Genomic DNA, 15681 nt, shown 5'->3' on the forward strand with positions numbered 1-15681 from the left:
CATGGGCTCATTCAATAGGACTGGCGATATAGACTTTTGATCCCTCTTTATCAATTCAAATTTTAAAAGGTGGTCATGATTATAGCATTTCCACAGGCTAGAATGTACCCAGTTCTTCAAAGAGGAAATATGTAAAAAAATCCTTAAGAAGGAATCATTATACCTTAACAAGATATGTGATCTTTAAAACTGCAAAGCTAAAACCTTCTAAGACTTTGTGCATTTAATAGCATTCGAAGTGCACCACAACCATATCTCTCCCTTCTAGCCTGCTGTCCAGCTGATCCAGCTGGTGGCATGAGCTGATAAGGACATGCTTTGCAGCCGAGCTCCGCACAGAACAATGTCAGTGCATTGCCTCATGAGCAAGTGTGAGAAAAGGTAGGAGTGCCACAAACAACAGGGAACTGGCCTGAGGCAGTTCAGCTTGTTAGCAGAGAGAGTGGAGCAGCCCTGAAACAGATGTAACCAACACCCTTCATCTGTAATCACTGCACAGTTCTCATGTCAGGAGAGCTTGGGCAATATGAGGATCTCAACTGCTGTCAGTGTCCCATTCATGAGAAAACAGATGTGGCAAACCTCCAAGCAATAGCTTGGTTTGATGTCCAGCAAGGCAGCACGTTAGTATAGCACAGGAGAGACAGTTGCTTTCCAGCTATGGATCTCAGTTACTTTTTTTTTTTCCCTTCTTTCTTTCTTTTTTTTCTCCATGACAGATGGGGATTAGTGTAGCTAACCAATATGCCTAATCTCTGGAGAGTGGAAACATTTTATGCCACTCAACAGGAGGCTTTATAGATGCTAGAGGTCAAATTCACAATGATATCTGAAAAACTAAAACCTACAGGGGTACTTCCCTTTGGTCTTAGCGGGAATTTAGTCCCTGGAGGGTTAAATGTTAAACACCTTTGTGAAACTGAGCCTGGACATTTAGCATTTAAACTATCTCCTGAGGAGTTTTTTCTCAAGCTGTTCCCAAGTTTCAAGAATCCCTACATCTGCTATAAAGCTCAGAATGTGTGGGGAACAGATTTTAACTATTTCCACAGTGTCAGTAATCCTGCAAGCAGCAAGACTTGCTGTACAAAAGTACACCTGCTGTACAAAAAGTATTGACAGGCTTATACTTTTAAGCGTAGCATTGGCCTTTGCCCCTTAACTGCAGAGCTGGGAAACTGTTTAGCGAGTGATATACCTGCAGCCACAGAACCTGGTAGCCTGATATCCCATTAATTCTGTGTGGATGGAATGGTGTTGCAGAAACTGAATTTATGTCAGATCTGTCAATAATTCCGCAACACTGGCATTTTTCTACCTTTATTAGTACATTGCCTGTCTCATATACCACTAGCATTGGTAGTGAAAACATTTGCTATGTCTTCTCATCTGCAGGAAAAAAAATAAGCCCTGGATTTCATTTTGAAATGAGGATTCCCAATATATGTCAAAACATACTACCTCTTTTATTAATTCCTTCCCATAAGCATTTCAATGACCATGGTTTAAATTAAATTTTAAGAGCAAAACAACCTGGAATAAGGTATCACCTTCCCTTTAAGGCCTTGCATTCTGCCCCAATTAACATTCCACTTTTATTGCATGTACCTGGCCTGAAGAGAGTCAGTTGCCACTGGGCATAGGATAAATTGTTGGCCTTCAGCAAAATGAGCAGCTGAAACACATGCAGTACCTGACCATGCTTGTTAGGCTATTTGCTCCTTTAATCACTGCTGCACTCGTGAATGCCTGCTATTCAATTATCTTCCAAACCTTCATCATGTCACTAGACAATAAAACGTGACAAGACAGGTATTACTGTGGTAAGGTCATCTGATATCTAGAAGTGTCTCATTATTCCCTTCAGTGATTAGCTACAATTGCTGCTTCAACCCAGGTATTTGAGGCCATAACTGTTTCAAATATTCATCACAGGATACCTTATGAGCGGTAGAAGTGTTCATGGAGTGTCTCTAGAGCAGCAGCAATCCCAGAGACAGTGCTCCAAAATATGCTGGGACCCCCAGTTTGCTCCTAAGACACAACCAGACACTCTAAAGACAAAGGGTAGGCAGCCTGTATCTTACCTGTGCTGGTTGCAAGCGGTATCAGAGATAAGAAGGATCCATGTGCAAGACCATCCTTGACTCATCTTTCTCGCCCTCATCACTCCAGGCAGGGCTGATAGGACAGCTGGAGCCCAGAGACTAACCCAAAGCACTCAAAGCATCTCCCAGAGGGGATGCCCCAGAAACACCTGTACACGCAGGCTGGGTTGGCCCAAGGACATCTTGTTGCCCCTTTCTGGTAACACAGGTACATCTGGCTTCAAAGTCACTGCAGTTTCTGCATTTGTTAGGAATTTATAATTACATTTAAGATTAGGCCGTCTTGTTTGTTAAGCCAATGTAGTCCTATCCTACTAAAGCCTCTTCAACCAGTTCAGGACCAAGAAAAGTTTTTGTTCCTGATGCCTGAAAAGAGCAACTTGCAGGAGTTACAACGAATAAAAGATTACAAGATCCGGTGTTCCTCAAGTGGGGGTGAATTAGGTAACTCACTGAATTCCAGTTCTCTGCGTCCTTAAGGTGACACCATTTATAGTCCACAATGGAGAGTTCCCCCAAGAAAGAATCCTACAGGTAAGCAGAAATGAAGGAGGCAGGGCTGACAGTAGGAATACTGATTGTTGAGGAGAAGAAAAGAACAGACCCAGGGTTTAATATTTCTCAGTAAATCTAAATTACATTTAGGATCAAATTATTGTTGCCTCTCCCCCTTTCACCCTGCCCAACCAAAGTCAAACTCTGGTGAAGAGGAGAATTCATCCTGGTCTTTTGAGTTCAAAGGCAAGACACACATTTCATAGCAGTTCTGTGAAAGATGGAAATAATACCTGCATGAAGTCATAAACAAGAGCAGCCAGACTTTCAGTGGGGAAAGGCAGTTTTACAGGCGCATTGCCAGCTGAAACCTCTCTCCCACTGTGGCTCAGTGGCCCCAGTATTTGCTCTGCCTTCCACAGAGCATTCAATGTGACAGGCTAATAACCACAGCTGGCACTGCCGCTGGCAAAGTCAGCAGTTACCTCGAGCAGATGACTGATAGAAACGGGCAAGATGGCTTTTGCATTACCTACCAGCAGAGCCCTGGAAAGTCAAGTAAGGGGATGTGGCAGATGTCCCACCCCAGTGGCACAGGAGTAGCAAGCCTTGCTCTCCAGGACTCGCCTCCATTCCAGCCCTTCTTTCGTCCTTCCCCATCCAGCAGCAGGACAAGCCCAGTCCTCCAAGCTTCGGACTGCAAAATTCAGTCCTGCTAACATTGCTGAAAGCTTTGAGCTGGCCCTGCAGACAACATGGCTCACTGCAAGAGAATGAATTGACAATTTTGCTTCTTGTGGTACAATGAAACTTATTTAAATAAAATTCTGATTAAGACAGAAAGGCATGAACTTGATTCACAGCAGGGAAAGCTGAAAACTGCTTGCTACATGCCGTTAAATTACCAATTTCTACCATTTTCTTTTCAAAGCAGTGTGCTGTTTCTTTGAGCTGGGAACAACACGGCATGCACATCATTTTGGGTAATGTCTATGCAAGGTCAATGTTCATTTGATGTTATTGAGCCCAAAGTAAGAAACAGGGGGGATTTTCCTCTCTGGTTGTTCAGTGTCTATTGCCATGCAGAAATCAATGACCCTATGGTAGCAAAAGATCTGTCTTGACATGCAAATGGTAAATCAAAGAGGCCCACCCCACCAGAAGGGTCATGCAACCTTTAGAAGTCAGTGTCCTGTGCCAGGGGTGCATCAAGGAGGCAAAAGAAACTTTTTAGCTCTCTCATCTACTCCGCATATTTAAGTCATAACTGCTATAGGGCACAGTTAAAATTTGCAGATCATTGATTTCTGTCTTAGTTACAGAGGACATGTTACACATACCAGGCACAGCTGGCTACAGTTCAATTAGACAAACATTAAAATACCCTATAACAATACACCAAAACTTTAATTTAATGCTAAGTGTGAATAATTTTATTCATTCTGACCCTATTTCCTTCTCAATCTTAATCAGCTACTTGCTGACCAACTTTTCCATTGCCTGGCTATGACTATTCTCATATTAGGCCATGCAGCTATGTTGTAGCTGGTCATTTAAGATGGTTTCCATTTCCTACTGGTATAAGCATGTCAGCAATCCTGAAGCAAATACTCAAATGTACTTCATGTGGATAGTTGTATCTAGAAACTGGAACACAATAACTTACACAGAAGATGGCTAGAAATAAAGCCAGATAAAGAAAGTTACAGGAATTCGTATTAGTTCATCCTTTGAGCTTTTTTCCTTGATCTTCTTGACAGGAATGTTTGATCTCCCATCAGCTAACCTAGCTATGATTTTGGGGTACTGTATCAGGTTGCACCACTTGAGAATCTAGTTCTTTTGGTACTGTCAATGTTTAGCTATAGCAGAACATCCCAGGAAGCACCTCCAACACAAATCAGAGAAATGTGTCATCGTAACTGTTGTGTTTGTTTTCACTACCCAGACAGAGAATTAATTGCATTGATTTTTAGGAATCTACATTTTAGATGAGGGTGCACTGCACAGGACAGATGATTTTGCATGATTGTGAGAATAAGCACTCATCCATTTTAGACCATCTCTTTGAAAATAATCCCTGGCTTTCTGTAATGACAAAAGCATACAGGTGTAGCTCTTTTCTATAATAACTTTCAGTGAAACCAGCTTCCTTCAGCAATGACCTGTTTTAAGGGATCCAGCTACCTTAGAAACATTCCCTTCCTCTGCAGAGGGGGCAGTGATAGCCCACTGTCACTATTCTGCTGCAATCCCATATTAGGCTGTGATGGAGAGCAGTCAGCCCTGTCAGCTGCAGCCAGGATAAGCTTTCATGTTTAAATCATGCTAGATCATTCAGCAGTTATACCCAGGGCTGCCTAAATAGCACAGATAACATGCCTGACAAGTCTAAGGCAGGTAAATTAAGAAGTGCTGTGCTGAAACTGTTTCTTCTGATTAGATTTTTTTCACTGGATTTCGAGGAGTATCTGTACACTGCTCGTCAATGCATGGCATTGTTTTGTGCCTGTGCCCCCACTCCTCCAGCCTTTTTCTCAAACAATCATACACCCCAGCTGTGAGTGCAAAATACCATTTATTTCACACCATCAGTGCTCAGGTAGCCTGCAGATATGTGTCCATCCTCTCCTCATTAAAATATCCCTCCTCTTATATGAGATAGCAGATGGAGGGATGAGAACAAAAAGTTGATCCAGGAGAGCAGAGATGGTGAGGTAAAGACAGGTAAGCATGCCAGTTCATTAGTCTATTAACCCAGACGCCAAAAGGCTATTGCAAAGCCTCCAGGTCCTACTAGACAACTGGATGCAGGCCAGTACTTAATGAGAAAAATTTCTATCAGCTGACTGTGCTGTGGCTTTTTCTCTTCACCACATGCATCAGCATAGTAGCGGCAGTTGATACGAGCAGATTATTTCAACTTCAGTTGTCTAGTTTCTGTGGCCAAATATTTGGCCATTGGTACCTGGACTTTCTACTATATGGTCATCTGAATCCCCTGGACTGGCTGAAGGGTGCTTAGTTTGCAAAGCATGCTGTTATCAATGTCATTCAACTCAGTCTGGGTAAGGCTTCCCGAATTCTTTATTATAGCAGTCCTTCTGTGGGGCCCCGAAGTTTTAAGTGACTCGCAGCTATGTACTGTGCTTATGTGTCACTCCTGAGAGTTGTATTTGTATAATAAGTCATTGGAGAGATTATTCATTGTATGTAATTAAGATGTTGGTTAAGCGTGACATCCAGAATGAGCATTAGAGCAAAAACTCTTCGCTAAATCTGTTGCAGTATTCCAAGTCATCAAGATATCAGTTTGACTGACAGATCAGATAATCTCTTTAGTAATCCTCTGAATTCTAAACACAGAAACCCGTAACTCATCATCAGATAAGAATGTGCTGTGTTTATATTCTAAAGTGATGGAGGGCAGCATTTCATTTGGCTGGATTTACCCACTCCCTGCATAAGGTTCTTGGAGCATCTCTGTTTCAAAATGAAGTTTAACTTGAGTAACATCAGGCAGGCTTATCCTTTAATGCCAATGACACGTTCTTGCAGAGGTTCTGCTTGTTGGTTTGGTTTTTTTTACAAGGCACTAACGATGTAATAAAGATTAATTAGTGTAAGTTATAGTGGCTGAAATGTATACTTTCAAGCTGTTAAATGTGTCAATGGAGATCCATTATGACAACAATGGGCATTTTATTCTCAATAGGGATTGCTCTATTAGCCAGTATGAGATGTGGGGTTTTTATTAAGACAAAACCAGTGAGAAGAGCCTAGATTTGAATAGAGCTGAAATAAGAGCCTTGCTTTTCACAGCATGATAAGCCTTGATTTTGTAAACACTATTACTTTGCTTTCATTACATATTCCTGCTGGTATTATTTCACGGCATCAGCTCTTTTACCAGCTTCTGTTTGGCATCATATTAAATCAGGCCATCAGAACATGCTTAGCACCTCACAGCTTAAAAAACCCAAAATACGTGGTGTTTTATGAAGGACAAGCACTTGAATTTCAAATAGAATCTGTGTATCCATAGAAATATCTGCCCAGGTCTAGATGACCCATCAGATGAAAAATTTTAAAGTTCACTGAACTTCTGCAACCATTAATACGCAAGGGAATGTTGTGGACAACAGCACCTCTGTATGCTTGGACATTCCGCAGTCCAGTTAAGCAAGCATGCACACTCACTACTGGATCAGAGAGAGGTGATTACTAGTACCAAGCCCACATCCACCCGTGTCTATGGGTCCATATTGGCAATTGAGATGTACTCCTGCCATCTCCTCATTCCACCATCACTTTAAATTGTTAGAAGACTTCAACTAATTTTAAAACCATTATAAAGGCTTTTTAAAATAAATATGAAATGCAATAGTAGGTTATTTGCTGCAAACTTACTGCTTAAATGGAAAAAACTAGTAGCAAATATGTTTGTTCGCTTGGATCATTGTGAGTGCATAAAGCAGTTATTAAAATTCAGTGCTTGATCTGGTTTCCAAAAAGGCCATCAGTTACACGGGATGGGCAATTCCTCACTAGGCTGAAATGGATCCATCTGAAGGCATTTCCAAATCCCCGACAGCAGCCTGGTCCCAGTGTGGCATTCAGCCAAATGGAACAGACAGTGCTTCTCCAATTCCCAGCCTGTCACACTAGAGGGTTTTCCTTTGTTTGTGTTTCTCACAGGAATACTTTTGCTATGCACACTCAGAAATTGTCTCTGAACACTATTTTACAAACTTGAGATTTTACATGGGATTCTTCTGTGCGTGGCATTTCTTGAATTTTGTGCATTTGGGGTAGGATATCAGCCTTTACAAAAGAACACTGAGATGTCAAAATTAGATATTTTCTCTGGAGTGCTTCTTGTTTGTTTGTCTGTTTGCCTGCTTTCTTGCTTGTTTTTAAGCTGTAGTCTGTAAGAAGATTCACTGTCCCACTCCTCTGTGATTCAAAGTTTGATCAAAGAATTTTCCTCAAAATTTCAGCAGGAAAAAAAGGTCTTTTATGAGCTGAAATCAAGCACCACTTCTTTCAGCCTTAGAGAAGCCTGGGAGAAATTTGCAAGTATTTTAAATTGAAGGGGAAAAAACAATTCATGCCGAGACTGACTTCCCTGACACCTGGAGAAATGCTGCACTTGCCTCTCCCCCTGCCATGGCCTCCAGTTAAAACAAATTTCAACCTTTTCAGAGCAACATGAGAAGGACTCAAGACCAGGTCTTCCACTCACTTTTTTCCACTAGGCTTTCCAGCAGTTTCATTCAGGTTCACCTTAATACAAGAGAAGGAAAGTGAGACGGGAGACGTGGGAATAGGAAAGATCTCTCCATCTCCTAAATATAAATGAATGACTGTACTGAACCTCCAACAGAGGAGTGCTCACCTCGTCCCTCTGATGGACAACTCATAGTCCAAGGGGACTTTTCAGGCAACTTGAGGTTTGCACACCTTGTACAGAGAGTGTCTGCCTGAAGTCTTGCAGTTGTGCTGGCACAGAGCTGGGCTCAGCTGCGACTGAAGCAATAGGATACCTGTTCACAGCTTTTCTTTGATCCAGAAATCCAGAGAAATGCCTGTGCTTGGCCTCATACCTCTGGGACAGCATCACAAGTGCATGCAACATCACAGCCTAAGGAAATCAGTAATAACAAGCAGTGCACACATGAAAAACTACCGGAGCTGTCAGGGATTGAAATATTAGTGGACTATGCCTCAAGAGAGCCACGAAAACATGAAACATTGTCCATATATCACTGACTTTGATCTGCTTGCTTGATTAAGATCTCAAGATTAAGGTTGGATAAGGAAGAAAACCCTTTCCCCAAAACCTTCACCTTCTCAGAAACAAAGATATCATTGAGTCAGGTGTGTAATAAATTCATAATCTCCTGAAATAATATAAAGTTATAAAGGGCAACCCAGCCCTCAGAAGCACAGACAGCTACACTGACAGAGTGGGCAACTTCTGTAGAAGAGATGAGGGTTCACATGATCTTGGCCAGCCCTGGGGCTGCAGTCACAGCTCCTGCTGATGAGCCCACACCACACTTCCAGAGAGCTGCCCAGGTGCCAGTGTCTAGATTTGCTTTCTGTAAATAAAAATAATCAGCAATTACTAGTCTACTGTTGATTAGTATCCTATTCTTGAAAAAAGAACTAAAGACCCTTTGCTTTGTAGGTTTGACTTTGGAATTAAGACTAAGCTATCATAAGGTTTCCTACATTGGACTCTGAAGTCTGCAACAGATCTAAACTACAGGTTCATGTTACTTTCCATACATTAATCATTCCTAGAGCTCAAAATATGTTCATTTGCCTAATACAAATCCCTTAATGTCCAGTATGAACATGTATTTACTGAAGATCCCATCTGTGCTTTGGCATATTTATAATTAGATGCACAGTTCATCAGTCAGTTACAGAAGACTTTTTTTTTTTTTGTAAACTAATCACTGCCACAATTTGAAAGTATAGATTAAAATGCTTCAATTATGTCTTTTACTATGAATGAATCTTTTCCTAGTAACAGCATTGCACCTGAAGTAATTAAATAGATGTGGAGCTTATAATCACAACAGAAATTGAATTCTCAGTTAACAATTCCAAAGTCCTATTGATGAAAATTCCTACTGATTACAATTCCTATTGATTGAAAGTGATTTTAATCAGTTCTGTTGTTTTTTTAGAGGATTGACCACAAAATAAATATTCTTTTCCCATATGAGAATATTTGCATTACTAGGAGCCATACAGGGATGAAGCTTAAAATTCGGTGTTGGTTTACTTTGTCTAGCTGTCTCCTCTGAAGGGAAAAACAACTCTTCTTTTGAAGACACTCAGCATCATAATTTTAAATGCAGGGGCATATCCATCTCCAACAGATAAGACATCAGAAAATTTTTAAAAGTCCATTTCTGAGACTGCCAAACAGCTCAGCCAGTGCAAGCATCTACCTGCTTGAATTTTTAAACACTGAGCAAGCACAGGAATCAACTATAAAGAAAAAAGCTTCTGGTTTATCAAATGTAAAACCCAAATTCTTAATATCACTACATAACAAATGAGCTTTCTAAAACACTATTATTTTTTTTATATTCTGCACCTGTAACATCTCTCACTGTTCTTTTTTTCTGAGATGTATAAACCGTGTATTTATGGCAAAAATAACCATTCAGATTACTTCAGCCATCAGAGGGGTTGTGGTCTAGGATTTCTCAAATCTCATATCAGTGACAGCCTCAGCCAGATGAGCTCCCTATTCATGGCTTCCAACCACAGTGGTTATTGGTATTTTACCATAAATTTTACTGACCTAAAAGTGTATTTCAGTGGGAAGAGCATAAGCCAGTGTCTCTGAAGCATCACTGTGATGCTTCACACAAACTAAACATCTGCCTGGGTGAGGACACTGAGAAAACCCAGTGGCTGGCTCCATTTTGGAGAGAGAAAATTTCACTCTAGCCTGCTTATTCAGGGAAACATGGCAATGAGCTTTATGAAAACTCCTAGAGAACCAGCACAGAATTCTCCATCTGAAAAAATTTAAGTTGCAAGTCCATCAGATCTGGCCTATGGAGTATAATTTCATAACACATGGTAATGTATATGAGACAATACTGTTTTAAACCACACCACCTTTCTAATTTTCACATGATCCATGAGAGCATAATTGAGTCAGAAACTCTGTTGTAGTAAGGAGTTCTCGCTTTCTCTCACTGCCATACATACTATGGACAGACTTTCAAAAAATGCCTGTAATTGGAGCCATGAACACCTGAACTTCAACAGAGGGCAGCTGTCAAATACTGTAAGTTCATCTTCAGATCAAATGTCCTCAATGGTTCCTTTGCACAGTACCTTTGTTTAGGCATTAGAGTGCACAAGTCTTCCTAGAAGGATCTTGGTTAAGATAAGCTGCTGCCCTGCCTTTAAATCTTTTAGAATCCTGACTCTGTGTGCTGTTATATACTGTCAACTCCAGAATTCTGCAATGTTGTGACCTAATCCTAGTGTCTAACATAACGTTGGAGATGAGCTTTGCCTCGTTTGGCGCTACAATGCTATTGCTGAGGACAGAATGTGTCCCTCTGTCAGTGGAGGACATCTGCAAGTCTTCTGATAAATCAGATTGCATAAAGATTCTTCTTTTTATTTAATTAAAAAAATCAAGTGAATTAAAACCATTTGAATTGTGTGATAGATAAATTATCTGAGAAACTGTAATATACAGAAAAGATTCAGGACCCAGAGTCTGGCAATTTCTTTAAAATTTCATGGAAGTCGAGATGACAAACAGATGGCACGGTTAGGAAAATCTAGAAGGCAAAATACAGCCCCCATGTCACTTTAATGATGCCTCTGCTTATCACAGCCTATATTTTAAATCAACTTATAAAGTATTTTTCTAAATCATAAAACTCTCTTGAGCTCTATTTTCTAAAGACAAACTGGTCTGTAAAGATGCATCAGTCAAGCAGAAGATTAATTCCTGTTGTACCAAGTTGTTGTTTTTGGCACAGAAGTCAATATTTATAAGACAGAAAGCAGCTGCAGCACGCAAGTTAGCATAGCGCATAAATCTTTGCAGCAGGTTATAGCAGGATGATGATACTATCCACAGGTAACACGATGGAAGCACTGCCACAACAGAGCCTTCCTAATGGTGGTCATCCATTTAGCAGTGTGAGCCACGCTAATGAGGTCACACTGATTCACTTCTTGTCATTTCCCCTTTGGAAGCAATCAGCACAAATATAAACCAGTAATACATTAGGAGAGGTCACCCAGCGCAGTAGCTCTGTAAAGAGTGAGCTGTTTGTACAGCACTCCGAGCCAGATCCAAGCCTGCCTGGAGCAATAGGACGTGTGGCTACTGACAACAGGGCCTGGGAAGCAGATTAACCCCCTGTCCCCGTGGAAGCTGGCCCAGGCAAGGCCCTGCTCTCGGCTTTGCCTGTGCTGCAGCTCCTCAGCCCCCTCTCTCTCTCTCTCTCTCTCATCACCTCTCCACATCGGGGTAGGGGTCGCGCCAAGGGCAGGGGGTTAACTCACAATTTTCCTTCTGCTGATTGAAGTTTTTGCCTCCTGCCTGGTGATGCTGGATGGCAGCTTTGAGGCAGCAGAGGGACGGGGCACAGCGCTGCCAGGAGTTGTGGCAGATGTGCGCCTGCCTCCCTCACAGGGGGACGAGAGAATTGTCATTTGAGAGGCACACTGACCTCCTTCCCCATCCCTCCACCTCTCCTGCTTGATGCACCAGCAATGAGACACCCCCACAACAGAGGCCTGGTGTGGTCAGCAACAGGGTCAAGGTATGTTGGATAATGCCTGAACAACCAACCAGGCAAGGCCCAGCAATGCCCAGCCTTGCCTTCCACACCTTCAGCCCAGCAATCGTTCCCTCCCGTGGCATACGATGAGCTCTGCAGTGGAGAGGCTAGAGCTGATCTAATTTTTGATGTCCAAGGTTATACAGGTTTTCCATATCTCCGTCAGCCTTTTGCCCAGTGCTGAGGTTGAAGATATCAAATCCCTTGCCACAGAATTACCTCTGAAACTAGAAGTGAAGGAAGCTCAGTCTATCAAAGTACTTGGGTATTTCTCCCCCTTCTCGAGAAAGTTGTCATGCCAAAATTTTGGGGTTCTGCCACTTTTCACATTAGTGTAGCTACAGCTACACACTTACAAGACCATATGCAGTTTCAAGCCCATGGCTCTCTCTCTCTAGCTACTGCTGCACTAGCTCTGACATTTCCAGCCTCACTTGACCAAATTAGATGGGGTTGTAGGCAAAGACGTTTGAAATTTAATGTTGAATAGATGCAGATTGAGCCCACATGGGAGGGAAATACAGTAGAAATGTGGAACCCCATTATAAGAATTTATCAGTGTACGTTCTGCATGCTTTATAAATTTCACTAGCACGATCATCTATTTCATTCCTAGAAGAGAAAAAGCTATATTAATTTCTTGAAATAGGCAACAGAAAGAGATTGACTTGAAATAAACAAAATAGTTGAAATTTAATTTTCTTGGCAAGATTTGCTTGTGTTGTTCGTCAAATAAATGTACATTATGTCTTGCACTGTTACTCAGCTGTGATCCTGTAATGTGTTCTCTGCATCCTGTCAGACATATGATCCTTTGTCCCATAATAGACCCAACTATCTCACAACCAGCTGAGCTCAGGGTCATCCCAGGGTCAGGCTGCTTAAAGATGGCTGTCAGTTCTCTGCCTGACTCACAGACGAACTTTAAATCACCTTTATCTTACTTGTGCTGATGTTTTCCAGCCATCACTGCATCAGGAGCTGTAGCATCTATGTACAGTATGGGGAAATGTCTTACAGCTTCCCTGAAAATTCCTCTGTGGATGTGCAATGTGCAGCACATTCAATATAAAGAAAGTGCAGCTTGATGCATCATGTGAAATGGGAACTATTTCAAATACCTTTATGCAAGGTAGTTAACAATATGGTTGTCATCCATCTTGCAAATGAAAACAATAATTCAGAGGGTGAAATATCACCTGTCAGATCAGAAATATAATTATTACTTAGCCTGAAATTTCCAGCAAAAAGAGTTTTTGAATAAGAAGGACAGATAATCTGGGAAATGCATCACCTAATGTTTTTATTGTGATAAATACCTCTCTTCAGCTTCTGCAGCTATACAACTTCTTAATGTTTGTCACTGGTCTCCAAGGTATAGAAGAAAGACATGTCTTAATTGTAAATTTGCACATGCTTTATTACCGGTGCAATGGCATGAACACATTTAACAGGATTGTCATTCCAGTTAATTATGCTGTTTCTGACATGCACCTATCTCATCTAGAATTGATAGTGCCTTTTGACCAGTTAGCAGCATCACAGTGTGTTGTGTCTTTCTCTCAAAGGTTAAGCATGTTAGGGGCCAGAGAAAAGCAGGAGAGGAGTCCTTGCATACCAAGTAAACACCAATAGATCAGCAGCCAAACCTCCTTTTAAGAAAACTGTAGACAGCTGAACCCCAGCACATGTTCTGCATTTCTATGTCTGCCCCAGCCACAGCACACCTGCCCCAGGCAAAGACAACAATCTCCATTATGCCTGATAGTAAACAACACTGTTCCAGCCCCTCAGAAACTCTTGGCCTTCCTCACAATGTGTAGAACCCAGCACCCAAGCAGATGGTAACATTTATTGAAGATATTAAAGCAGAAGAAAAGACAGCAGAAAAGGAGGCAACTATTAGAGAGCACGTTGTGACTAGGAAAGAAACAATTTCCATGTTTTCCCTGCAGCAGAAGTCTGTGAATTCCAGACTGAAGAAATTGGGGGAAGACATGAAATCAACAGCAAACAAGTGTCCAATGACAATAAAACATTGCCCTTACCCTCAGCAGAGTTATCAACGCTCAGATCAAAGCCTCATTTTCAAACCCCACACTGAGAAGGAAACTGCCCATAATATTCCTTTCTTACCCATACACTCCAGAGGAAGGAAGGAAGGAAGGAAGGAAGGAAGGAAGGAAGGAAGGAAGGAAGGAAGGAAGGAAGGAAGGAAGGAAGGAAGGAAGGAAGGAAGGAAGGAAGGAAGGAAGGAAGGAAGGAAGGAAGGAAGGAAGGAAGGAAGGAAGGAAGGAAGGAAGGAAGGAAGGAAGGAAGGAAGGAAGGAAGGAAGGAAGGAAGGAAGGAAGGAAGGAAGGAAGGAAGGAAGGAAGGAAGGAAGGAAGGAAGGAAGGAAGGAAGGAAGGAAGGAAGGAAGGAAGGAAGGAAGGAAGGAAGGAAGGAAGGAAGGAAGGAAGGAAGGAAGGAAGGAAGGAAGGAAGGAAGGAAGGAAGGAAGGAAGGAAGGAAGGAAGGAAGGAAGGAAGGAAGGAAGGAAGGAAGGAAGGAAGGAAGGAAGGAAGGAAGGAAGGAAGGAAGGAAGGAAGGAAGGAAGGAAGGAAGGAAGGAAGGAAGGAAGGAAGGAAGGAAGGAAGGAAGGAAGGAAGGAAGGAAGGAAGGAAGGAAGGAAGGAAGGAAGGAAGGAAGGAAGGAAGGAAGGAGAAATCTGCTTTTGTAGAAAATGTATTAAAAAATCTTCATTTTCTATCCTGTGGTCCACATGCCTTTTAAAGAAAAGCAAGCTTTTTTGTCTATCAAAAGCATAAAAACATGGGTGATAGTAGGCAAACTAAAGAGTGCAAAAACCTGGAAGAAAAAAACCTTGAGGAATTAAAAATGCATTAAATAAAAGTAACCCTGTTGGACAGTAGTGTGAAGTGTAACTTTAAATGTATCTCTGTGTAACACAGAATCTCACACTGTTTGGGAAAGGACAAGCTATCACCACTGAGGACTCCCCTCTCTGTGCTGTGCACCCACTCCTGCCCCTACTCCTGGGCAGCAGTTTCTCCTTACAGCTTCCCCACTGCTCTGTAGCCAGTATTCCTGGGGACAGTGGCAGCAGTGTCCAGCAAAGCCCCTGCAGAGCTGTCCTTTTTCCTTCTCCACTCAAGCCTTGCCCTTTTGACCACCTTCAATCCAACCTAGACTGTAGCACCCAAGGCTGGAGAATGTAAGCTCTGAAGTCTGGAAAAGGCTTGGGTCTCCATGAACAGATGCTGAAGAGCTTGTCTCATAGCTGTGGATAAGCATCTGGGAAACATCTAGACAAAGCTTTACTTTTAATATTCTTTTTAGAAGGAGAGTACAATGAATGTAAGGAATAATTCATTTCCTCCATTTCTAAAAAGAATTTTTCAGCTCTTCAGCTTTTGAATACATCTAGAATTCATTTTGCTGGTCAAGAAAAGGCCTTATTTTCAGTAATGGCATTCTAGCTAAGCCCACACACTCCTGCTCACAATTAAAGGGATGTTGTCACATGACAGCCCAAGGGGTGTCCTTCAGAGCCAGCTGACAGGATCTCTGGAGCAGAGCACTGTGCCTGCCTTCGGACAGACTCACATTAAGCAGGTATGTCTCAAGACAGTGCTTCTGACAGATTTCATTCCTTCCTCCCTCTTCTTTTCCAGCTCATATAATGATTACCTCATGAATAGTTGACTTTTGGGGCTATTTCCACACACCTTTTTC

Source organism: Zonotrichia albicollis, chromosome 1, assembly GCF_047830755.1.
Source record: "Zonotrichia albicollis isolate bZonAlb1 chromosome 1, bZonAlb1.hap1, whole genome shotgun sequence".
Lineage (NCBI taxonomy): Eukaryota > Metazoa > Chordata > Aves > Passeriformes > Passerellidae > Zonotrichia > Zonotrichia albicollis.